We start from the raw sequence: 26,573 nt of genomic DNA, 5'->3' as shown, positions 1-26,573 counted from the left end.
ACAGGTTTCAGCCGTTCACAAAACTTTTGTATTTGCTTTTCCTCCCACCTGGAATATTCTTTCCCCAGAAATCACCATTCTTAGATTTCTCACTGACTTCAAGTCTTTATTCAAAAGATCATCTTTCTAGTGATTCCTTCCCTGATCACTCCATCTAAAAGTTCAACTCATCTCGACTTTTCATATATTTGTCTGCCTTTTTTTTTCTTTTTAGTATGTACCACGAACAGTATACTATATATTTTATATTCTTATTGTTTGGCTCTCTCACTACAATGTAAAGACCAAAAGATTAGAGATTTAGGTCTCTTTTATTCACTACTGTAACCACAGCATCAAGAATAATGCACTGCATGCAGTAACTAGTCAATAAATGTGTTGAATAAATGAATGAATGGCTTTCAAACACTGAACCACTCTCTTGCATTCCAGAATTAAAGCCTAGTTGGTTATGTCATAATAACACATTGGCAAATGTTCAGAGAAGTAATTAGTTAAATTAGGGCCTTGTTATGTGACAAGATGTGGAAGAGATTAAAATTGCTTTGAGTGGCATGTGTAAAACTCATTATGCAGGGAGAATGATTGTTTATGACACATGCTTTTTTACATTTAAAATGTATTACATATATTAGGTTAACACTAGTTAATAACATTATGTAAATTTTAGTACATCTTTATAATATATAATCTGTATACTTTATTGTGTGCTCACCATCTGAAATCTAGTCTCCTTTCATCACCATATATTTGACCCCCACTTTCCGTCTTTGCCCTCTCCCAAGCTCCTTTAGTAAACACCATAATGTTTTCTAGATGAGTTATTGTTTTGTTCGTTGTTCATTTGCTGCTTTTTGTTTTATATTCCACACATGAGTGAAATCATACAGTTCTTGTCTGTCCTTTTCTACATGACTAATTTCACTTAGCATAATATTCTCAAGATCCATCTATGTTTTCACAAATAGCGATACTTAATCGTTCTATGGTTGAGTAGTATTCCACTGTATGTATGTACCACATCTTCTTTATCCAGTCATCCATCAAAGCACACTTAAGTTGTTTCTGTGTCTTGCCTAACGTGAATAATGCTGCAATAAACACAGGGTTACATATTTCTTTACAAATAAATGTTTTCTAATTTCTCTGATAGATATCCAGAAGAAGCATTGCTGGATTATATGGAACCTCCATACTGTTTAAAATTTTTAGGAACCTCCATACAGTTTTCTATATTGGCTATACCAATTTACATTCCCACCACCAGTGTACAACAGTTTCTTTTTCTCCACATCTTCTTGAACACTTGTTATTTCATGTCTTATTGATAACATATGGTATTGGCAGAAAAATAGAGCCAATGGAACAGATTGAGAGCCCAGAAATAAACTCACACATAGATAGGCAACTAATTTTAAGCAAAGGAGCAAAAACACACTGGAGAAAGAAAAAGTGTTTTCAATAAATGGTCTTGGGAATAGTGGAAGGCTGCCTGCAAAGGGAGAGAGAGAGAGAGAGAGAGAGAGAGAGAGAGAGAGAGAGAGAGAGAGAGAGAGAGAGAGAGAGAGAGAGAGAGAGAAAGAAAAGAAAAAAAAAGTAGATTGCTATCTGACACGAATCACAAAAGTTAACTCAATATGGACCAAAGACTTAAATATAACACCTAAAACAATGAAATACATAGAAGAAAACACGGGGACTAAACTTATGAACCTTAGTCTCAGTGGGGTTTCTATTAATTTGACCATAAAGGCAAGGGAAGTAAAACAATAAATAAATGGGACTACATCAAGCTAATAAGCATCTGTGCAGCAAAAGAAACCAACAAAAACAAAAAGGCAACCGATTTAATGGGAGAAGATGTTTCCAAATGAATCTTTCTATAAGAGGATGATATCCAAAATATATAAATAAGTCATACAAAAATACATACTTTTCCAAGGAAGACTCACAGATCTATGAATGGACAAGATGGACAACAGATCTATGAAAATATGCTCAGCATCACCAGTTATAAGGGAAATGCCAATCAAATCCACAATGAGATACTATCTCATACCTGTTAGAATGGATACATGCCTTTCTTTAAAAAGTGGATCTTTAAAGTGGATCTTTTTTCCTTAAAACATTTCTATAATATTTTCTGATAATAAAAATAATTCATATTTATGTTAAAAGGGAACAGAATATTGATAATAAGAAAATAGCAAAACCCATTACTACTATCTGCTTCCTTTCCTGACACCCCTTTCCCATTCCCATTTCCAGATATTTATCAGAACCACAGAGGTAAGGAATCTAGTGATTCCAAAGAAAAACAGGTGGAGGGAACATATAAAAGGATGGAACAATCTCCCCAGAGAAGCAGTAGAATTGTCAGTAGCTCAAGAGAAGGTGATGCCTTTTCAGTCATCAGAGGAAGACAAGTGGTTTCTTGGCTGTGTAATGGTTAAAATAAGGGACATTGATTTGCAAAGTGGTAGGGGGAAAGGGAGAGAGGGATGGGTCCCATGGTCCTATCTGATCTCTTTTCTTCCATATAGATTTCATAAGGGGAGCAGAAATTTGGGATCTTAACTCACCAGTGACAAGACCTTAGGTGACCAGAAGCTTATCTAAGTGCCAAGCTCTTGGTTCCAATATTGGTTCCCACTTAGATATCCAGCTCCATATTTCCTTGGAGGTGGCATGACTGGGCATGGAAAGAGGAGGAAGATCAGGAGGAAACCTGGGTTGGTGTAAGGGTGGGTGTTGAATGGAGAGTCGTGGGGTGAGGAGGAGGTAGCAGTAGAACTTCCAGTTTGGAGACGCTTCTCTGATTCTCCACCAGGACACTGAACCCAGCATCTTTTAAATTTTGTGCCTTGTAAAGGTAGGGCAGTACCAACAGAAATGAGAAGTGATATGTGTTGGTGACTTGAGAAAGTGGAGGGGAAGAAGCAGTTATTGGCGTGCTTGAGTGATGGGGGATCATCAGGTGAGATACAGGCCTGACAACGTGGACCTGAAACAGGGAAAGTTCTGGGGTTTGGACCCACATTCAGATGTTGGTGCATCTACCAGAGCACTTTAGTTCCCATTGTCTCCTATTCTTGTCTGATTCTGGAATTGATCTATCTATGTCTGCCTGTCCACGTACATGGATTGGGGGTTGTCCATGCAAAAGAAAGAGAAGTCCAAGGATTCATTTTCTTCTTCCCTCATCCCCAACACCCCTCTACCCCCAGATCCAGCTTGATTGCAATTTCACCAGCCTAAGATAAAACTGCAGAATGGGCCATTCTTAGCATTTGGGCTTGAGGGTAGTAGGACTGGTGATCAGAGCTGGCACTTGGTACTTCTTATACCAACAGACTTGGGGTGGAGAGCAGAACAAGAAAGGGCCAGATGATTCAAAAGACATTATTCCTGACTACAAAAAAAGTTTAGAAAATACAGAAAACTGTAAGGAAGAAAATTAAAATAAGCTGCCAATAATTGCCATTTCTTGTCTTTCCTTATAAGAATGTGGATGTGTGTGTGTTGAACATTATTGCAATTATATTGTGTATGTTATTCTGGATTTTCTTCAGGTTCCACTGCAGGTTATGCCTTTTATTAGTTAGCAAAAATGTTTCATAAACATTCTTTTAATGGATTGTTTTGTAACAAAATATAGTAATCATAATCTTTTCATTTTGCTGGCCTTTCGTGTAGCATGTATGAAACAATTTTCAGACTCAGCTGTGCAAAAAATATCATATGGTCCTATGCTGCTTTTTCCCCTCCATACAGGTTTCATCTAAGAATACTCTTTCAATAAACCATTTTCACTAGAATCCCAATCTCAACCTCTGTTTCTAGGGAACAGATACACAAGAATAACAATTTACATTTCATCTCTATGTCTATCTGTGTTCTCCACTTTTCCTTTTTCCGTCAAATCCATTCAATACTTCCTTTTCTCAGAGAAAATTTTATTTTCATTTTTTATTAAGGTATTATATGTGTACATACCTTACCAACCCCCTCCCCACTCCCATACATGCTCTCCCTCCCCAGAGTTTTGCATCCATTGGTTATGCTTATATGCATGCATACAAGTCCTTCAGTTGATCTCTTATCTCCCCTACCTCCCCCAACCCTCCCCACTGCAATTTGACAGTCTATTTGTTTCTTTACTGTCTCTGTATCTATTTTTTTGTTCATCAGTTTATAATGTTCCTTATTATCCATAAATGAGTGAGATCATGTGGTGTTTTTCTTTCATTGACTGGCTTATTTCACTCAGCATGATGTTCTCCAATTCCATCTAGGTTGCTGCAAATGATAAGAATTCCTTCTTTTTTATGGCAGTATAGTATTCCATTGTGTAGATGTACCATAGCTTTTTGATCCAATCATCTGCTGATGGGCACCAAGACTGTTTCCAAATCCTAGCTATTGTAAATTGTGCTGCTATGAACATAGGGGTGCATATATCCTTTTTGATTGGTGTTTCTTCTTTCTTAGGAGATATTCCTAGGAGTGGGATTACTGGGTCAAATGGGAGTTCCATTTTCAGTTTTTTGAGGAGTTCTCCACAGTGGTTGTACCAGTGTGCATTCCCACCAGCAGTGCACAAGGGTTCCTTTTTCTCCGCATCCTCACCAGCAGAGAAAAATTTATATTTTCTAATAAAGATTAGAAATACTTATTATTGCTAATATTTATTAGAAATATGTTCTAAAAAATAACTGTAAACTAAGGTTGAGATAGACTTATGAGGGGGTATCTTTCCATACTAGTTATAGCTGTTCCATCATCCAAGTTTCTAGGTGGGCCAGTTAGTCAGCTTCTGTGCCATGCTTGGCACAGAGTACACAAAAATTTGGTGAGGCTAGGAGCCCTGGGAAGAATCCAGCCTTCCAGGTGCATCATATGTCTATCAACATTGAGTTCCTACTCTTTCCTCTGGGCTGTCAAGGAGTAGGCTAGAGATCCCATATACTCAAGGGACTCAAAGACCTCTCTCTTTTCTCCTCCAGTGGGAGTGGGGATGTCTCTTTAGCGTGAGGGGAATTATTCACTTCCAAAACTCCATTGTTAACAATGGATTTGGGGCTTGCAAGGGACAAAATCTGGAAAGTCTTGTCATAAATTTTCTCTGAGTCAAGGAAGTACTGAGTTGATATGACTGGTAAAGGAAAAGTGGAGAACACAGATAGACATAGAGATGAAATGTAAATTGATACCCTTGTGTCTCTATTCCCTAGAAATAGAGGTGGGGATGCTTGTGAAAATGGTTTATTGAAAGAGTATTCTTAGATGAAACCTGTATGGAAGGAAAAAGAGCAGAATAGGGCCAGGGCAGAAACTAAGCACAGATGTAGTTTGGCTGAAGTGTAGCCTGAGCCTGAGCCCAGAGAAGCTCTGGGACATGAAAAGCACTACAGTGATATAGATCCAGGAAACAAAGGAACAAGACTTTAATATTCATTACCTGCAAGCCAGGATGTATGACTGAGGTGGCATTGTGTGTGTGTGGAGGGGAGGCGGGGGAGGAAGAAGGGGCTTTAGCTCCCAGCTATCTTCTGACAAGAGTGAAACTACAAATCTTCAGCAGTCAATACTCAGAGCAGGTAGGGGATATATGTACTAGCCCAGTAAATGGACTCTGGACAGAGTATCAATAGTGTCTACAACTTCTACTATAAATAACCAATCTGCATTCTTGAAATGAAAATGTATTTCCTATCCATGTCCTCCTCCCACCAGGCCTTAACTTCAGCATTACTAGCTGACGTTCAGTCTATCAAGAAATGCCCAACTTTTCCATAAACAAACAAACAAAAAAAATGAGAGTACTCATTCTTCTCTAATCTCTCAAAAGGTCGTCTCAGAGGGAGTCTCTCTCTGGGGCTACTTTTCTCTCTCTAACCTGACAAAGAATCAAATACGTTCATTTAGTGTATAAATTTTGAAGGGCCAAACAGTTTAGCACATCATAAAAAATGTGTTTTACCAGTAATGAGACTAAAGATTGGTACAAAAGTCGAGGGATGTTTAGATATAGGATGGGTGGCTCTAACCCATTTAGAACAGTTTTCTACAGATGTTAAATTGACTGCTATATAATGCTCTTCCAAACTACTTAAAACTAGCAGAGAAGTTGCTAAAGGAAGGGCAGGTATTGTTCACCTAGACAATCTAAGATGACCCAAGCAGAGATGTTTACGAAAAGGTGTTTACGAAAAGGAACCTTGTTAGCCTTAGAAATGGGCTGCCCAGATATTAAAAATGGTGACAGAGTAAGTGGATACTGCATGGACATGCTCCCAGGAACAAACTGGAATTACAACTAAAATACAGAAAGAACTTCTGGAATAATCAATGGAAAACTCACAGGAGAGAACCCTGATAGCCGAGGATTAAAAGTGGAGACTGCATAGAGACTGGTAGGAGGGGCAGAGGCATGAAAGGGTTGGCTGGACGCTCACGAAAAAACAACTTGAAGTTCCAAAGAGATATCTCAGCTGTGGGGTATTGCCACTGAGAACTCTGAGATCCAATCCCCAAGCTGGGAAAGCACTACAACTGAGAAGGGTACCCACATAACATCTGGCCGTGAAAAGCAGCAGGGTTGTTGTCTGTCAGGGAGAGATTGTTGAAAATTCAGGCACTCTCTTAAAGGGTTAATGCACAAAATTTCCTGTGGAGCCACCCACCTTATGCTCCACAGAGGGAAACAGAGTGGACAGGAGCTGTGTGAGCAGAAGCCAGGATTGGGGACTCAGGGATTAATTAAAGGTCAGAAGGCAGAGACCCCCAGCTTCCTTGGCTGAGTAATTTCCTCTTGCAGTGGAGGATGTCTTTCCTCCATAGACATCTGGCTTGCCTGGGGGGAAGACAGTTGACCCACCCTATTGGAAAACACCTTGCCCTGAGGCCACTTAAGAGACCGAAAATAATAATTAACCTCCAGGCAGAAACAACTGCCCAACCTTGTTGGAAAAAAACCCTCTCATCACATGTAAGGACAATTACCTGGGAGAAATTTCAAGTTGAAATCCTATCAGTCTGTAAGCAGAGGCTGTCTCTGGAGCCTTTGAAGCTTTGGCTGATCTAATTAGAAACAGTGGTTGACACTGTCCTGCACTAGAGATTGAGTAGCACAGAAGATCTACCTAATACATAGTCATAAACCCAAACAGGCAGCCAAAATGAGGAGACAGAGAAACAAACCCCAAATGAAAGAACAAGACTATATGCCAACAAGTTGGACAATGTGGTTGAGGTGGATCAATTCCTAGAAAAGTATAATCTCTGAAAACTGAATCAGGAAAATTCAGAAAACCTGAATAGGCTAATAACAACTGATGAAAAGATACAGTAATAAAAAAAAATCCCAGTAAACAAAAGTCTGGACAGATTTACAGGGGAGTTTTATCAAACATTCAAAGGAGAACTAACAACTATACTTCTAAAATTATTTCAGAAAACCCTAGAGGAAAAAACACTTCCAAACTCTTTTTATGAGGCCAGCATTATCCTAATTCTAAACCCAAATAAAAACACTACAAAGAAAGATAATTACAGGCCAATATCCCTGATGAACTAAATCTTCAACAAAAGATTAGTAAATCACATCCAGCAATATATTAAAAAGATCATACACCATGACCAAGTGGGATTTATTCCAGGGATGCAAGGGTGGTACAACATTTGCAAATCAATAAATGTGATATACCACATAAACATATTGAAAAGCAAAAATCACATGATCATATCAATAGACACAGAAAAAGTATTCAACAAAATCCAACACCCATTTTTGATAAAAATTCTCAGCAAAATGGGAAGAGGGAGCATATCTCAACATGATAAAGGCCATATATAACAAACCTATAGCCAACATCATACTCAATGGGCAAAAACTAAAACCATTTACCCTAAGAACAGGAACAAGACAGGGATGTCCATTTTCACCATTTTTATCTACATTAATAAAAGAGATATATGCAAACAGACCGTATCTCCGTGATGCACATCAACCAATCAGGAGCAAGTATGCAAATTAAATAAACAAACATGAAGGGTTAATTTGCATACACAGGTGTGGAGCAGCCAGGCAGGGTGGGACACCTGCTATGAGGGGGTGGGTCGGGTTAAAAGGGAGCTACAGGAGCAGCACTCTGGCCAGGAATGAGGACTTTCAGGCTCCCAGGCAGCCAGGAGTGAAGCTAGGGGAAGGAAGGCATATTCTTGCATGAATCTTCTTGCAACGAGCCTCTAGTTCAACATAGTACTGGAAGTCTGAGCCACAGATACTTAGGAATAAACTTAATCAAAGAGGCAAAAGATCTGTACTCAGAAAACTACAGGACATTGAAAAAAGAGATAGAAGAAGATATAAATATGTAGAAGAATATACTGTGTTCATGGATTGGTAGAATCAACAGCATTAATATGTCCATGCTGCCCAAGAAAATCTACAAATTCAATGCAATCCCTATTAAAATACCAATGTCATATTTTAAAGAGCTAGAATAAATATTCCAAAAATTTATATGGAACCAAAAAAGACCCTGAATAGCTGCAGCAATCTTGAGAAAGAAAAACAAAGAGGAATCACAATACCAGATTCCAAGTTATACTATGAAACCACCATAATCAAAACAGCCTGGTATTGACACAAGAACAGGCATATAGATCAATGGAACAGAACAGAGAACCCAGAAATTGAACCAAGCCATAACTCTCAATTAACAAAGGAGGCAAGAGCATACGATGGATTCAGGACATTCTCTTCAATAAATGGTGTTAGTAAAATTGGACAGATACATGGAAAAAAATGAAACTAGACCAACAACTTACACCATATACAAAAACTCAAAATGGATAAAAGACTTAAATATAAGTCATGAAACCATAAAAATCCTAGAAGAAACCATAGGCAGCAAAATCTCAGACATCTCTCATAGCAATATATGTACAGATACATCTCCTAAGGCAAAGGAAACTAAAGAGAAAATAAACAAATGAGACTATATCAAAATAAAAAGCTTCTTCACAGCAAAATCAACAAAGCAAAAAGAGAGCACACTGTCTGGGAGAACATATTTGGCAATGATACACCTGATAAAGGGTTAATATCCAAAATATATAAGGAGCTCATACAACTTAACAAGAGAAAGACAAATGATCCAATTAAAAAATGGGCAAAGGACCTAAATAGACAGTTCTCCAAAGGGTACATACAGATGGCAAAGAGACATATGAAAACATGCTCAAAGTCACTAATCATGCCAGAGATGCAAATCAAAATGATAATGAGGTACCATCTCACATCTGTCAGAATGACTACTCTAAACAAATGGCAAGTGCTGGTGAGGATGTGGCAAAAAGGGATCCCTAGTGCACTGCTGGTGGAATGCAGACTGGTCCAACCATTATGGAAAACCACATGGAATTTCCTCAAAAATTTAAATATGGATCTGATATTTGACCCAGTGATCCCACTTCTAGGAATATATCCTAAGAAACCCAAGCACCAATCAGAAAGAATGTATGCACCCCTATGTTCATAACACCACAATTTACAATAGCTAAGATCTGGAAACAGCTCAAGTGCCCATCAGTACATGAGTGAATCAAAAAGCTGTGGTACATTTACACCATGGAATACTATGCAGCAGTAAAAAATAAGGATCTCTTACCCTTTGTGACAGCATGGATGGACCTAGAGGGTATAATGCTAAGTGAAATAAGTCAGTCAGAGAAAGACAAGTATCACATGGTAGCACTCATATGTGCAATCTAAGTAACAAAATAAATTGATTAATGGAGTAGATCTAGAGACATGTAAGCATGAAGCAGAGTGCAGAAACTCAGAGGGAAGGCAGGGGAGGTTGGGTGGGAGGTAAACAATCAAAGACCTAGTATGCATAACTCATGGACACTGAAAATAGGTTGCTAAAGGCCTGGGGCAGAAGGAAGGCTCAGGGGCGGGTTGGGAGGGGTCAAATGATGTAAAATGGGACATATGAAATACTTTCAACAATAAAGAATTCGTTTTTAAAAATGGGCTTCTCATTAATCTAAAATCCATGTAGTGGCCCATGGCTCTAAGGGACACAGGGTGCCTTGGAGGAATTTAAACTTTGTGTTCCACCCTAACTAGTTTGGCTCAGTGGATAGAGCATCGGCTTGCATACTGAAGGGTCCTGGGTTCGATTTCAGTTAGGGGCATGTACCTTGGTTACGGGCACACCCCTGATCGATGTTTCTCTCTCATTGATGTTTCTAACCGTCTATCCATCTCCCTTCTTTCCTGTAAAAAAATCAATAAAATATATTTAAAAATTATTTTTAAACTTTGTGTTCCCATCTTGCTAAAATGGCAGAAGAATAAACTAAACATTGATCAGACTGTCAAACCTCATAGGAAATGTAGGGAAAGATGGGGAAAAGGGTGAGAGATCAACCAAAGGACTTGTATGCATGCATATAAGCTTAACCAGTGGTCATGGACAACAGGAGGGTGGGGGCATGTGTGGGGAGGGGTTTGTGATGGAAATGGGGGAATGAGGACAAATATGTGATACCTTAATCAATAAAGAAATATATATATATATTGTTGTGGCTCCCTTAGTCCTCAAGTGTAAAACCACATGGTCTGCTGAAATACACATTGTTCCAGATTACAAACTAATTTCATGCTTGATGGCTCTGGTATTCCTGCTTTTTGTGAGAGAAATAGATATTTTTGTCAAAGCTGGAGTTGCTGAGCATCTCATGGCTGCTATATCTTAGGCTTGCCACCTTTTGAGACACTGTTGGAATAGGACACATATAACCCTTGTTTACAATCTCCTCATTTTTTCATCTTCACTAACATGGTCACAGATGAGAGGAATGGTTTTTTGACTGGGGAGAAATTCCTGTCTCTTTAAACCACAAATTACATTGCTCAATTTGACAGATGAATTCAGGAGAGGGCAAGTAAATTAACCAAGACCCGATAGATCAGTGGTTCTCAACCTTCCTAATGCCACAACCCTTTAATACAGTTCCTCATGCTGTGGTGACCCCCAACCATAAAATTATTTTCGTTGCTACTTCATAACTGTAATTTTTCTACTGTTATGAATCATAATGTAAATATCTGATATGCAGGATGTATTTTCATTGTTACAAATTGAACATAATTAAAGCATAGCGATCAATCAAAAATATGTAATTATATATTGTGAAATATTTATTTCTAATTACAAATAAATGAAATTTTGTCTTGAAGCATGGTGTAGCATGGTTAACAGTCTTAACATAACAACAGTAAACTTCATTGCTACATTTTGCAACAGTATGCGTAAAAAGCCAAGGTGGAGAATGCTTTTTTATCACCAGATCATAAATTCTCGGGGCAGTCTTTGCAAGAGCACAACAAAGATCATCTTCCACAGCAAGTTTACTTCTGTATGTATTTATTTTTAATTTCTTTATTGATTAAGGTATCACATATTTGTCCTCAACCCCCCATTCCAATCCCTTACCCCTCCCCACTCATGCCCCCACCCCCTGTTGTCCTTGACAACTGGTTAGACTCATATGTATGCACACAAGTCCTTTGGTTGATCTCTCCCTTTTATCCCCATCCTTCCTTTGAGGTCCAACAGTCTGACCCATGGCTCCTTATCTCTGGATTTGTTCTTGTTCATCAGTCTATGTTGTTCACAGTTTCCCTTAGAAATGTACTTATAAGAATAAAAAATGAGACAAGCAATAATGGTTATGCTGAAAGGCAAATGAATCAGTCTGTAGTGAGTTTCTTTCGGGGCCAACAGTTCTTTTGAGACCCAATTTCAATGTCAAACAGTTCCTTATGTGTATATGTCAGCAATGATATTTCGTTTCTGGATGGTGGACAAATCGTGGTAATGCAGGTCCGACCCTCTCTGGTTTGGTCCTGGGTTTGCAGTGATACACAGCTGCTGACTGCTATTATGGTAAGGCGTCGTCAGTGTCTTCCATCTCTGGACTGCTTTTTTTTTTTTGTCTTCATGGTTGGAGTAGTCCTTTCAATTACTTCTGTATTTAGACTTGATAACCACCAAGCTGGAAAACCCTGTTTCACAAAGATATGTTGGAAATGGAAGAAGAAGGCGCAACACAGTCTCAGAACAGAATATGACTGCAAACACTTGATCCAGAATTTTGTAACTGGCATTGTAGAGAAATCAGGTCTCACTGCATAGCTGTTAATAAGTTCAATGAACCACTCTTGTGCTGTCTCAGGAACATCTTCAACTTTGACTATGAATGGGCTTCTGGCAAGTGCAAATGGGGTGTCAGGTAGCTTTGAAAGTACAATGAAATTTTATCTGCAAGCATGTACAAGTGTTCTTTCACAGAAATTATCACCATAATCCTTTTGTCTGGTTCAATGTCATGTTCCTCAAAGAAAGCAGATAAGGTAGGTAACAGTTAGATTTCCATCCATTTTTCCCCCCCAAAGCTGAAGTTTCATTTACAATGATCGGATCTTTTCAGACAAATCGAGGCATGTTGCATTTGGTCCTTGCAGTGATAAATTCAACTCATTCAAGATGGCAAAGATGTCAACCAAGTAAGCTATTTTCTGGAGTTCACTTTTATCGCTGAAAAGTGCTTTCAACTGCGGTCTTGCTTTCTGATTAAAAAACCTTTTGAGTTTATCACAAAACTCAAAAACATGTTTTAAAATTTGTCCTCTCTACAACCATCTCACTTTGGTGTGAAATAGCAGAGCATTGTTTGGTGCATCCAACTCTTTGCACAGTTGTGAAAACAGTTGACTGTTTAAAGTGCTTTCCTTTACAAAATTGACAGAACTTATGATACTTTTCATTACTTCTTATAACTTGTGGCAGCGTCTTCATTGCTAATATTTGCTGATGAATCATACAATGAGTTCCAATGACTTTTGGTGACTCATTTAGTACCAAACGTTGAAATCTAGATTGACATCCTAACATAGCTGGAGCACCATATGTGCAAATACCACAAACCTTTTCCCAAGAAATTTTATGCTCTTTCAGAAAAGAACCAAATGTGTCAAACACATCATGTGCAATAGTTGTCCTTTCCAGAAGTCTGCAAAAAAGAAACTCATCTTCAAAGTCACCATCATTAATATACCTCATGTAAACCAGTAACTGAACAGTTTGCAAAGTCTGTAGATTCATCAAGTTGTATACTAAATATTGGAAGCAGAGCAGATTTAATTTCCTGGATTACCTGATCAAGAATGTCAGCAGACATGTCATCTATTCTTCTGCAGACAGTGTCATTAGATAAGGAAATTGCACTCAATTTTGTAACAAATTCATCTCTGATCATAACTTGAGCAATGTCTTTGGCCACTGGCAACAGTAAATCCTCAGCAATGGTGTGAAGTTTCATAGTTCTGGTGATTCTGAGTGCCATAAAATATGAAGCTTTAATGGCTGCTACGTTTTGTTTGTGGTACTTGCCACCAGTGTCAAGTTTGGCTTACTTGAGTCCATCGGCTTTGCTTCTAAAATATTTGGTATCGGAGAAACCAAGATGGTGGCATAGGTAAACATCTAAACTGCTGCCTCGCACAACAATTTCAAAACTACAACTAAAAGACAAAATGAACATCATCCAGAACCACAGGAAAGCTGGCTGGGTGGAAATTCTACAACTAGAAGGAAAGAGGAAAGAACACAGAGAATCAGAGAAAATGCAAAAGGCTGAGGTACGGAAACATGTGTGCAGGTGGCTTGTGCCTGGCTGGATTTCTCTAGCAGGAAGGAGACAAAAGCTCCCAACTGCACTAAACTCCAGTTCCAGGTGAGACCCTGGAGACCCGGGCTTATATGGGGGGAATCTGGACTGTCAGGCAGAAACTCAGGGGAGCCGCAAAAGGTAGAGGTCTGGAGGCATGTGTGCAAGTGCACAAAGAGAGGACTAACTGCTGAGTGTGCTTCTGGCTTTTTCTAGCAGGTGGGAAATGAAAGCTCCCCACTATGCTGAACTCCAGTTCCAGGTGAGAATCTGGGAATCCAGATTTATTCAGGGAGAAACTGGACTGTGTGGCAGTGGGTGAAACTCAAGGGCAGCTTACACTTAGAGGTGCTTGCAGAGATTACTGAGGGACACTGAGACCCAGGGTCCTCATAGGTCAGGGCTGATGGGAAGCCAAGACTGTCTGCTCAGCCCTGAGACTCTGCCCCATCCAAGCTGAGTACAGAGGCTTTTGCAATCTTGAAAGTCTTCTCAGCTGAGTACAGAGGCTTTTGCAATTTTGAAAGTCTTCTCTCATAAGGGTGTCTCCAGCACAGAAATTCTCCCAGTGTGGACACAGCTGATCCTCAAGGCCAATTGGCCTGGAGGTCAATTCCTCCCTGTGATACCAACAACAACCAAGACTTAACTACAACAAGGCCTTACACACAGTTCACAAAGGGATGCACCAAGAGTGTCCACCTAAGGTAACTGGGGAGGCCAAGCCACTAGGCCATATAGGTCAGCCAGCACACAAAGCTACCATACCAACCCAGGGAAGCAGTGAAAATGTGGAGACAAAGAAACAGATCACAAACAAAAGAAATGGAGAAAAACAAATGACTGGATATAGAGTTCAAAACCACGGTTAAAAGGTTTTTCAAGAATTTCCTAGAAAAGGCTGATAAATTTAGCAAGACCCTAGAGGATATGAAAAAAGACCAACTAGAAATTAAGCATACACTGATTAAAACAAACAAAAAAACATACAGAGACCTAACAGAAGACTAGAGGAATGCAAGAATCAAATCAAAGATTTGAAATACTCAACCAGAAAAGCAAAAAGCAAAAAGAATCCAAAAACTTGAAGATAGTGTAAGAAGCCTCTGGGACAACTTCAAGTGTACCAACATCAGAATAATTGGGGTGCCAGAAGAAGAGAAAGAGCAAGATACTGAAAACCTATTTGAAGAAATAATGACTGAAAACTTACCCACCTAGTGAAAGAAATAGACTTACAAGTCCAGAAAGCATATAGCATCCCAAAGAAAAGGAATGCAAAGAGGACCACACCAAGACACATCATAACTAAAATGCCAAGAGCAAAAGACAAAGAGAGAATATTAAAAGCAGGAAGAGAAAAACAGTTAATTACTTACAAGGGAGCACCTATATGATTGTCAGCTGATTTCTCAACAGAAACTATGCAGGCCAGATGGGAGTGGCAAGAAATATTCAAAGTGATGAATAGCAACAACCTACAATCAAGATTACTCTAGCCAGCAAAGCTATCATTCAGAGTTGAAGGTCAGATAAAGAGCTTCACAGATAAGAAAAAGCTAAAGGAGTTCATCCCCACTAAACCAGTATTATATGAAATGCTGAAAGGTATTCTTTAAGAAGAGGAAGAAGAAGAAAAAGGTAAAGATAAAAATTATGAACAACAAATAAATATCTACCAACAAGGGAATCTAACAATCAAGTGAATTAAAAATCCAAGGAACAGAATAAACTGGTGAATATGATAGAATCAGGGACATATTGTAGAAAGGGAGTGGACTGAAAATTCTCAGGGGGAAAGGGCTGTGGGAGGTGTGGGAAGAGACTGTCCTAATAGCTCCCAGCTCAATAGTGGTGCTATTAGGACAGTAAGGGAGTGGGGGATGCTTATCAGACAGCCATCAGGTGGCCTGAGTAAATCCTGGTTTAGTAACTGTCTGAATATATTTTCCCATATCCCAAGGGTCTGCAATGTTAGCAACATCTGCACCTCCATAGGACGTCTTATTTTCTTGGCCAAGTTGCAAACATCCTGAAGTCCCCTTTTTAGGTAAACAAATAGGGAGCTCCCCACTGAAACTATTATAAATATAATCACTATGGGAAGAAGGAGTTATATGCTTGTCAGAGCTACCCCCGACCATATTGGTGTTGTTAGTAAACACTGGCACTGATTCCTTGGTCCAGGTGGCTGGATTGACCACAGTGGGGTCTGGATAGTATGTCAAGTAAGTTTCTGCTGCAGCCATCATTACCTGGCAGCTGACAAGAGCCAGCATAGTAACAAAAAGGGTCGAGGGGGCTACCTGAACCCCCTGTTCTTTCACCACTTGCTGAGCATCAGTGGTCAGCTTCTTCAGTTGACCCCATGTGGGAATACTAGCTTCTCGGGTGGCCTTGGTCACCTGCCTTCTGCTCTCCTTCTTCTTTGGGGTCTGTGGATGAACTGGCATAATCATGGGAGCTGTGATTTTTAGCTTCTTGAATGGCAGGTCCATAGTCGTGACACACCGCTCGCTCTGGCACCCAGATGGGGTTAGAAGCGCCTTCTGGAAAGATACAAACGTGCCCTCTTCCCCACATCATTACTGGATCTGGCCCTTTCCACTGCCCTGTTTGTAAATCCTTCCATCGTGCCATACCGGAAGATGCTATGGCACCAGGAGCTTGGTGCTTCACAGCTGATGTGTGTCCCTCATGGTCACAATTTAAGAGTCTCATACTCTACTGACTGAGCTAGCCTGGCGCGGTATAGTCACAACTTAAAAAATGTAAAGTGTAAACAACATGATTTAAGTGATTCTGTGGAATAGGATGATAGGTCCTCCTCCTTTCTGTTTTTGTAACTGAGTGTTTAAAGTTTGATTAGCTCTCTCTACAATTGCTGTCCCTGGGGATTATATGGAATTCCTGTTTATTATTTGGTATTGTTTGCAAAACTGTTGAAAGGAAGACCTAGTATAAGCAGGTCCCTTATCTGTTTTTATTTCTAGGGGCCACCCTATGACTGGAAAAGCAGCTTGGGAGTGGTTAATTACATGTTTTGCGCTTTCCTTTATGAGAGAGAAAAGAAACATTTGAGGCATTTCAGAGCCTATTGGGATGATCTAATGTCAATTCTACAATAGATCAGGAGAAAATTTCTTAAAATTTAAACCCTTGAAGGATTGTCAAATTTGATTTTACCAAAAGATTATATATTAAAGTGTATTAGATAGGAGCATAGGCTAGTAAACTTCAGTTCTTATGATTAAAAGATTTTTAAACTACCTGATTAATATAACATAATAATTTTACTAAAAAGAACTAACCAAAATAAGGCTTATTTCTAACTTTATTTGTCCTTAGATGTGGACAGCAAATGACATTAATTGGATTTCTTCTATAAGTCTTTTTTAGTACTTTGACATAAGCTATTCACCCTCTGTTTAGGGAGGCAAAATGCAAAAACCTTAATTTTTCAATGATAACAAAAAATTAAATAGCCAATATTTCTTAGATTGATATTTATGAACACACTTTAAATGTACTTTTACTTTTAAGAAAATATACCTTTAACTAAGTACAAGAGACCTTCTATAATAAAAGCTAAGAGCATGTGAATTAAAGCTTGTCTAGCAATTAATATTTCAATATATTATGTTATTTTAAAATATTTAAGTGTTTATTATTTAGCCTAGCAATGCTCCAAAGTCTTTAAGCTAATAAAGACTTTGAGAAATTATGTATAGGCTGGAGCCACTTGAATTTAAACTTCCAGATTTTCCTTAAAGATAACATGCTAAGGTTACTGTTGTGGCTCCAACTTCTTTCACAGCCTAGAAAAACTGGTTTCCGGTGGAACAGTGGCGCCAAAGGGCTGGTTGGAGCCTGAGTGGGAGGCTGAGATTGTAAATCATCATCTTGGTTGATCCCATATATTCTCTCCCTGGTTGTATAGGGAGAGAAAGGCAGGACAAGGGATTTTATTTTTATTTTCTTGTGTTTTTTTGTTTTGTTTGTTTGCCTTTGTTCCTTTTTAGGCTTTTTTTATTTTTTCAGGGAAAAGGGCAACTGGCCTGTGTTTAAACTTCCCTGGGTTGCAATTTTCACAGATTTTAACTTTCATATTAATCTTAGAATTTTAAAATGTTAATATAGCACAGTAAAATTATAAATCAGAGAAAAACAAATTAAAGTTACAATATTGACACATAGACAGAAATATAATTAGCTAAGAATTTATGATGGCTTGGGAGGGAAAGAAAAAGGTCTTTAAGTATTTTTGGCAGTTGCTGAGAAATTCCTTTCATCTTTTCTATGTAGTTCTACCCACTACAAGTAGTTTGATCCTTCAGCAAAATGAAATATGAAGTTACTTTCACTTTTGGCCCGAGCACCTGCATCCAGCCATAAAGGCTGAGTGGCTGTGAGCAAAACCTTTCTTACCATCTGGGTCACCCCATCACGATCATGGTGATGCTTGTCCAGCTCCGCCTCAAACTCTGGCTCCTGCTCATAATTAGGAAGTAAATCTTTATCAGGTGGGCTGTTGACTGTGGTGGCTGGAGCAACGGGCAGAGGAGGAGGTAGTGCAGAGGGGGAAGTGGTGTTTATAAAGATTTGCACCCCTCCAGTGTAGGCTTTAAAGCCATGGCTACACCCTCCTTAGAGATTCTTAAACTCTCCTGCTCTGGATCAAGGCAATCATGAATTAAAGACCACAGTGTGAATGTAGGAACAGGAATCTTCTCTGGACCTTCTGCTGTGTATTGGTCACGCAACTGCTTTACAATCTTTTCCCAGGTTTGAAAGTTGACGGTTCCCTCTGCAGGAAACCAAGGGCAAGTTTCATTAATAAAATTTAAGAAATCAAGAGTTTAACTGCATTCATCCACTAATTGATTCAACAACATTTACTGAATGCCCACTATGTTTCAAGCACTATTGTAGCTGCTGAGAACAGAGAGGGAACAAAACACAAAATCTGTACCATTGTGGAGTTTGTCTTATAATAGGGGAAGCAGACATTAAATAGTAAATATAACAAAAGTACATTACATAGAATATGCTAGAAGGTGATAAGAACTTTAGAATAAAAATGGAACATGTTAAAAGGGATTGGAAGGTCAGAACAGGAATTGCATATTTAAAAAGAAATAAATAGATATATTTGAGAAAGTGACATTTAGGCAAAGATTTGGAGGAGACAAATTGAGCCATGCAAATACCTACCATGTTTCCCCGAAAATAAGACATCCTCCGAAAATAAGACCTACTCACAGGTTTCCTTCTGAGTGAAATATAAGGCATCCCCCCGAAAATAAGGCCCCCCTAGGCTAAACATGAGAGATTTGGTCCACTGATTCTGAAAGAAATGGAGTCACAAGAAATTCACCAGGAAATTCAGGCATTGGATTGTTATGATGATGTTCCAGAAGGTGATGACATGATTGTCATTGAATAAATGAGTAAATTCTTGATACTGTAGGATTCACAGTTTGTCTGGTTTGTGCTGACAACTACGGTACTACCGTACCGAATACAGGTAATAAATTTCCTTTATTTTCATTTAACAATAAATGTGTACTGTATTATTCTTCATGGAAAAATAAGACATCCCCTGAAAATAAGACCTAGTGCATCTTTGGGAGCAAAAATTAATATAAGACACTGTCTTATTTTCTGGGAAACAGGGTAGATGGGGAAAGATTTCAGGTAAAAGCAATAGACAGGACAAAATCTGCAAGGTAGTGTGATGGAAATTGTTATTACTACCACACTCAGATCTGCTTTTATTCTTTTTGCTGTTCATTTGTCCCCCAAATTTGGTTCACTTTGCTTCTAATGGCCAACACCTGTGATTCTTCTGCCCTTGGGCTAACTGAAAGTGCTTCATTTGACTGTACAGAAAAAAGCTGAAAATCCTAGGAGTTTTGTTCTCCAAAGTGAAAGAAAGTCTTAACCTGAAATGGGCTCTTATCCTGAAATGGGCTCTTATCCTGAAATGGGCTCTAAAATATAAAATTACCAGTAACTGACTGGTTTGGAGATAGCAAAGCCCAGCTCCTTTGGACAAACTGAAGTAATTTTATATTTTAGAGCCCATTTCAGGATAAGAGCCCATTTCAGGTTAAGACTTTCTTTCACTTTGAAATCTGACGCTTGTTTTCTTTCCCTTCCCTTTCCTGCCTCACTCTCTCCCTTACTGGTTTCCCCTAGGAATTTTTCTCTAACAAATCACTAGCCCATGAATCTTTTTAAAAAATATATTTTATTGATTTTTTACAGAGAGGAAGAGAGAGAGGTAGAGAGTTAAAAACATCGATGAGAGAGAGACATCAATCAGCTGCTTCCTGCATACCCCCCACTGAAGATGTGCCCACAACCAAGGTACATGCCCTTGACCAGAATCAAACCTGGGACCTTTCAGTCCGCAGGCTGACGCTCTATCCACTGAGCCAAACCGGTTTGTTAGCCCGTGAATCTTTATCTCAAGTCTGCTTCTGGGAAACACAAACTGAGACATGGTAAGTTGTGAAGTTGTGTGAAACTCAGGGCTGTTTCACTTTTTGATCTGTGATTTTAGCTAATTTCCTTATTTAGCTGCCCTAAACCATAAAGAAAACAGGACTAATATAAATATACATGTAAAGAATAAATAAATATAAAAATGTAAATAAAGGTATACACTAAGTGGCCAGCTTATTATGATCTCTGAACACATGAAAATCTGGCCACTTAGTGTATATTCTATATAATAAAAGACTAATATACAAATTGTCCCCTCTACCAGGAGTTTGACCAGCAGGCAGGCTGGCCAACTGCCCATGTCCCCTCCCCTTGACCAGGCTGGTGGGACCCCACTCATGCACAAATTCATGCACTGGGCCTCTAATACATACATATATATATATATATATATATATATATATATATATATATATACCGAGTGGCCAGATTATTATGATCTCTGAATGCATAATAATCTGGCCAGTCAGTGTGTGTGTGTGTGTTTGTATATATGAATTTGTGCATGGGTGGGATCTGCCCAGCCTGGTCAGCCGGGAGGGGACATGGGTGGTTGGCTGGCCAGCCTGCCTGCTGGTTGAACTCCTGGTTGAGGGGACAATTTGCATATTAGCCTTTTATTATACAGAATATACACTGAATGGTCAGATTATTATGTGTTCAGAGATCATAATAATATGGCCACTCAGTGTAAGCATGATTTTGCTAAACATTATTTTCTGCATATTTTGAATATACAACTTTAATAGTATCTAAGTATTATCTATATACAATATTATAATAAAACTATAAGATAAAGATAGGCAGGAAGAAAACACACCAACATTCATAATCCCATTATCCAGATATAGCCATTATTATTATTATTTTCAGGCTTAATTAACCTCCCAGAATTGTTACTTTTATATTTACATGTATAGCTGGTATGAAACTTACTTCATAAATGTGTGTGTAAGAAATGCCACATTGCTATTTTCTAAATATTAAATTAAATTAGACTTCAAGCTTCCATCCCATTTGACTGGTAGAAATGCAATCTCAATTGATTATTTTATTGTTGTTGGGATGGAGTTCTCCCTTCCCAAGGTCTCACCAAAATATGAGTTCCCAGAAAATGGTTGCTGCTGATATGTTCATTATCCAAGCCTGGATTGTTTCTAAAGAGCAGGGGGCTGTAAGCTTCTGTGCCAAGATTGGTCCTAGGACTTGCTGAGACTAAAAGTTTTTACGTTTGGTGTCCAACCTTTTTAACTGTATCACAGAGATGTTCTTTTCTGAGCTCCTCATATCTTCCTCCTTTGGGTATTACTTGGGATTAAAGTTTCTACCTAACAAAGGATCTATAGACTTCTAACCCTCATTCCATTCTTGGAAAAGTCTCTTTGGCTGCTTTCCTTCTCCCATTCAATCACATTCCCTAAAGCCCAACTTCAACTCAATCCTCCCTGGGAATTCGGGCTTCCAGAAAACAAAAGCCAGGAAGGGAGGTTGCTGGCAGACAACTTGGGTTTTCAGCCCTGTACCACCAACTTCCTCAGGGATAAAGGAGTACAATGGACCTGATTCTCTTTGTGGAATTGGGAATGTGGGTTGAAAGAGAAGAAAAATATAGTGAACAAAACACAAAATAACGAATAATAAATTTATACCTCTATACATTCTCCTGCAACACATATTATTCATCAATTTGAAATCATATTGAAAATACAGTATGTTTGTTTGATTCTATAAAGAGTATAGTATGTTAACAATATACTTGAAAAACATTATTGTCAACAGTATCCCATTATTTGTAATAACCTAGTCTGCATTTGTTGGTCTTTTAGGTTATGTTCAATCTTTTTGTCATTATAAATTCTGCTTCAATAAAGGTCTTTATAACTATATCCTTTCACATTTACATAGTCTGGTTTTTCACATTGGCAATAGCTTAACTTTAAAAAAAGTTTTAAAACTAATGTAAATTTTTAAAATACAAAAGTATAAATTGAAAGATTCCCATAATCTCTACAGCCATAAACAGTTTAGTGTATAATATGCAAGATTTTTTCTGTGTATATTTAGCAATACTAACAATATTTAAACTTTAATTGTGTATTATTCATAGTTTTATAATCTTTTCCTCATGCAATATTGTAGGTACCTTTCATGTCTGTAAGTACAGGTTCCAATCATCAATCATCATAATATGAATATACCATATTATGAATATACCATAATATTTCTAACTACTACCTATAGTAATTTAGCTTTTTCTCAATTTTTTCCACGACAAGAAAATTTAGATAAGTGTTCTATACTTACATTGAAGCTCCCACTTGATCATTTCTTAGCAATAAAATTGCTAGGTCAATTTTATTTATCATTATATCATAGTATAAGTATATTTATAATTTTAATACAAAATATCAAATTATTCCAGAAAAGCCCAACTGGTGAGCATCAACTTATGAAGCAGGAGGTCACAGTTTGATTCCCAGTCAGGGAACATGCCTGGGTTGTGGGCTCAATCGCCTGTGGGGGTGTGCAGGAGGCAGTTGATCAGTGTTTCTCTCTCATCATTGATGTTTCTGTTTATCTCTAATCATTGATGTTTCTATTTATCTCTCCTTTTTCCTTCCTCTCCAAAATCAATAAAAATACATTTTAAAAATTACTCCAGAAAATCTATATGCATCGACACTCAAATTGACAGAAAATGAGAGAACCTATTTCTCACACATTTATCTACATGGAGTATATCATTCTTTTTCATCTTAGCTAATCTCTAGGCAAAAAAACTTTATCTTTTTGTTGATAATGAGTGAAGTTGAGCTTTTACCTCCATGTTTATGGGCTATTTATATTCATATTTCTGTAACTTACACGTGGGAAATTATTTTCTTTTTCTTTTTATAATACTAATGATATTAACTCACACATTTGTTGCAATGTTTTTGCCTTTTACATTGCCTAATAGATAGAAAAACTGTATCATATTGTTTTAATTTACATTTCTGATTACTGTTGAATTGGAGCATAGTTTTATAGACATGTTTAGTATAATGCCTTTAAAAAATTTCCAAATCACATACAGATTTCTTTTAAAATGTATGCCATCAAAAATCAATATTCTTTCAATTACACAAAACATGTGAACAAAAAATGTTTCAAGCAGTTTCATTACTAAATCTGGTTAAAGTAAAATCCTATATAATAAAAGCCTAATATACTAAGGGTCCAGTCGTCTGTTCAACCAATCAATGTGTAATATGCTAATGATATGCTAAGGCCACTCAACTGCTCGCTATGATGTGCACTGACCACCAACGGGCAGACAGTTGACCAGTTACTGTGACGTGCACTGACCACCTGGGGGCAGATCTCTGATCTGTAGGTTAGCTTGCTGCTGGGGTCTGGCCCATCGGGACTGAGTGAAACAGTCTGGACACATCCTGGAGCCATTCCACAGTCCCTCCTTGACTGGTTGCCCTTCCTATTAAGGAGATGCTGGACAACTCAGTAAAGGCAGGAGGAAGCTGTCTTTGTTACCATATTATATTCCTGGATTTGGTTCCATGTACCACCTCTTCTACCACTCTTACATATATATTGATTTCAGAGAGGAAGGGAGAGGGGAACAGATAGAAACATCAATGATGAGAGGGAATCATTGATTATTAATCGGCCACCTCCTGCATGTCCCCCACTGGGTATTAAGCCTGAAACCAGGCATGTTCCCTTGACCAGAATTGAACCCGGGACCCTTCACTCCATAGACTGATGCTCAATTCACTGCACCAAATTAGGTAGAGCACCACTCTTACATTTTTTACATTGAGATCCATTGCCTTTTCAGCACTGGATGTTTTGTGGTGTAGGCTTTGATCTCACTCTTCAGGAGCTTAAAGAAACACTCTTCTCTTAATAAAACAAGGGGATAAGAAAAGGAGACAGGAAAACATAGGGAAGGGGGTGGGTGGTAACTTGATTCCCTTAACCCAAATTCATTCATGGGGTACATGACTCAATTGAATAGAACTGGTGTCCTCATGTTCTTCCCTTCCAAAGCGCAATCAGAGCCCTCATTCCACTACATAGAAATGGCATTGGCTCAAGGTCAAAACAGAAAGGTACATGTTTTCATTCCTCTCTCCACAAGCTCTCCAGATCACGCTGCACCTCAAAGATATTCACATCTGTAGTTCACACTAGTAATGGGGGAAAGTCTGCCAGATTCCTGACTCTCAGCAGGTCATCCTCAGAAAGTGTGAGTTCCTCTTCCCTCTCCCTTTAAAAGTGCTGCTCGGTCTCTGTCTTCACAGACAGGCCCACTGAGGCTAAAAGGAATGGGGCTAAGGCTCCAAGTCAGACACTGACTGTACTGTCCCTGCAATCCCAGAGTACTGGATGCCTCCTGCTGAGCATCGTTGTGAGCCTGGTGGCTCAGGCCAGGAGAGCAGGGAGGTGGCAGGATCCTCCTTTGGGAGAGGGCTGTTTCTGAGCAAGAGTTGGAACTCACAGGTCCTGTTCAATCCAACAGTTTTATACACAGAGAGATTTATATAGAGAGTAAGGTAGTTAATAAATTATTTTTAAGGAATTAGTTTGGGCCTCCTGAAAAATTGAGGACCAGGTAAAGGGCTTCTGAGAAATGACCCCCAATTTCTGAGACTCACTGGGAGGAGGATGGAAAGAGTGGCCTTGGATGAAGCCTTTCCTCAAGGGCCCTGGGAGAAGAGGAATCCCATGGCCAGCATAATCCACCCAAAGCATGGGTAAGAATTGTGAAGCCCCAAAGAAGGTAATCACATGTGGTAAAGCAGTGGGTGGATGCTTCTGGTGAAAGCTGCAGCATTTCTCTTACCTCCTGAGGTGCTGGCAGGAGAGAACCACAAGTCATTTTTCTGTACAAAACGGGGAACACCAAACAAATCAGTCAGTGAAGAAAATTCCTAGGAGCACTAGCAGTAGCTCTCCTACACAAGGCTGAACTGGAAGCCAAGAATCTGGGGAGTGGCTCTGAGTGTTAGGGTAATAATGGAGGTTCCAGTGGTAATGCCTTAGGCATGTAATAATGAAGCCACCTTGTTGCCAAGTGAACAGACAATGAACTCCTCTGCTCAGACTGCCTGTAAGCCTCTGGCCCAAATCACCCACCCCTGAACTGAGTGGAAGAGGAGACAACAACCTGGTGGGTTTGGGGCCGTGGGAAGTCTCTTCTTCCAGTACTTCAAGATTATGAACTCCCTGCTGTTGGCAGAGTGAAGAGAGGGCCTTCTTTGAGTGAAAAATCTGTTCATCACAATGGCTGGCTGGTCGGATATGATCCCTTATTACTGTTTCATGTTGCAGCTAGTTCTCTGTCTTTTGCTCCTCATCACATTAGTGATACGCATGGCCTTTCAAATTTGAAGATAACTTTGGATAACTTAAGTCTAGAAGATGTAGCCTCCCTAAGAAGATTCTTAAGCTCAGTTCACTTCTGCACCTCTCAGAAAGAAAATAACAAAGACACTAACAGGAAGAAGATCATGTAGTCCGTTACCATCGCCTTATGGTGTTGAATCGCTGGCTCTGGGTTTGCTCACAGAACCACGGATCTCCATGGCATTTGGCATAAGAGCAGAAAGCATAAAGATACAACAATGTCCTTGTCTCTGCCTCCACGTATTTTTGTTATTATCTGTCTACAAGTTCCTCGTTTCACACAGGTTTTGTAAGTAACTTACCTTCTCTGTCAATACCTTTCATTATGTGACAAGGATTGTGTAAGGTACTCTACTTACATATAATCCTCACTACAAGCCTATGAGGTATGTACCAGTAGATGTCTGTGTAAGGGGTTTCTCCACAGCACCAGCTAAATATAAGTGTTAAGTCTGGGACTCAGACCATATGACCCTCATCCATGCACTCTTAACCCTTAGAATGTTCCTTGGTGGGCAAAGAGTGACAGTCTTCTGTAGTCCTGAGAGTACAACTTGGTAATGTGGGATGATTTCTCCTGGTCATCTATGATTGTCTAACCACTATACCTGAAACTAATACAAAATAATTAATGTAAACTGTAATTGAAAAAAAAATTAAAATATAAATTTAAAAATTCTCCCTTTAAGCCAGGACTGGTTTGGCTCAATGGATAGAGCGTCGGCTTGGGGACTGAAGGGTCCCAGGTTCGATTCCGGTCAAGGGCATGTACCTTGGTTGCGGGCATATCCCCAGTAGGGGGTGTGCAAGAGGCAGCTGATCGATGACTCTCTCTCATCGATGTTTCTAACTCTCTATCTCTCTCTCTCCCTTTCTCTCTGTATAAAAATCAATAAAATATATTT

The 26,573-nt window shown here is 38.9% G+C and overlaps 1 protein-coding gene and 1 long non-coding RNA gene across 2 annotated transcripts in view; one reads left to right on the top strand and one right to left on the bottom strand.

The window, feature by feature from the left end:
- Positions 1-26,573, top strand: part of BEX4 (brain expressed X-linked 4) — a 667,575-nt gene that overhangs the window by 125,455 nt on the left and 515,547 nt on the right. The gene's annotated exons all lie outside the window — the stretch shown is intronic.
- On the bottom strand, positions 12,470-13,007 carry LOC118720029. The gene is made up of 2 exons (XR_004988337.2): positions 12,720-13,007; positions 12,470-12,662 (listed from the first exon to the last, which is right to left on the bottom strand). It is a non-coding gene; the product is annotated as an uncharacterized LOC118720029 (long non-coding RNA).

This window comes from Pipistrellus kuhlii, unplaced genomic scaffold (genome assembly GCF_014108245.1).
Source record: "Pipistrellus kuhlii isolate mPipKuh1 unplaced genomic scaffold, mPipKuh1.p scaffold_m20_p_16, whole genome shotgun sequence".
Taxonomy (NCBI): Eukaryota; Metazoa; Chordata; class Mammalia; order Chiroptera; family Vespertilionidae; genus Pipistrellus; species Pipistrellus kuhlii.
This window is presented reverse-complemented; position numbering and strand designations above follow the sequence as displayed.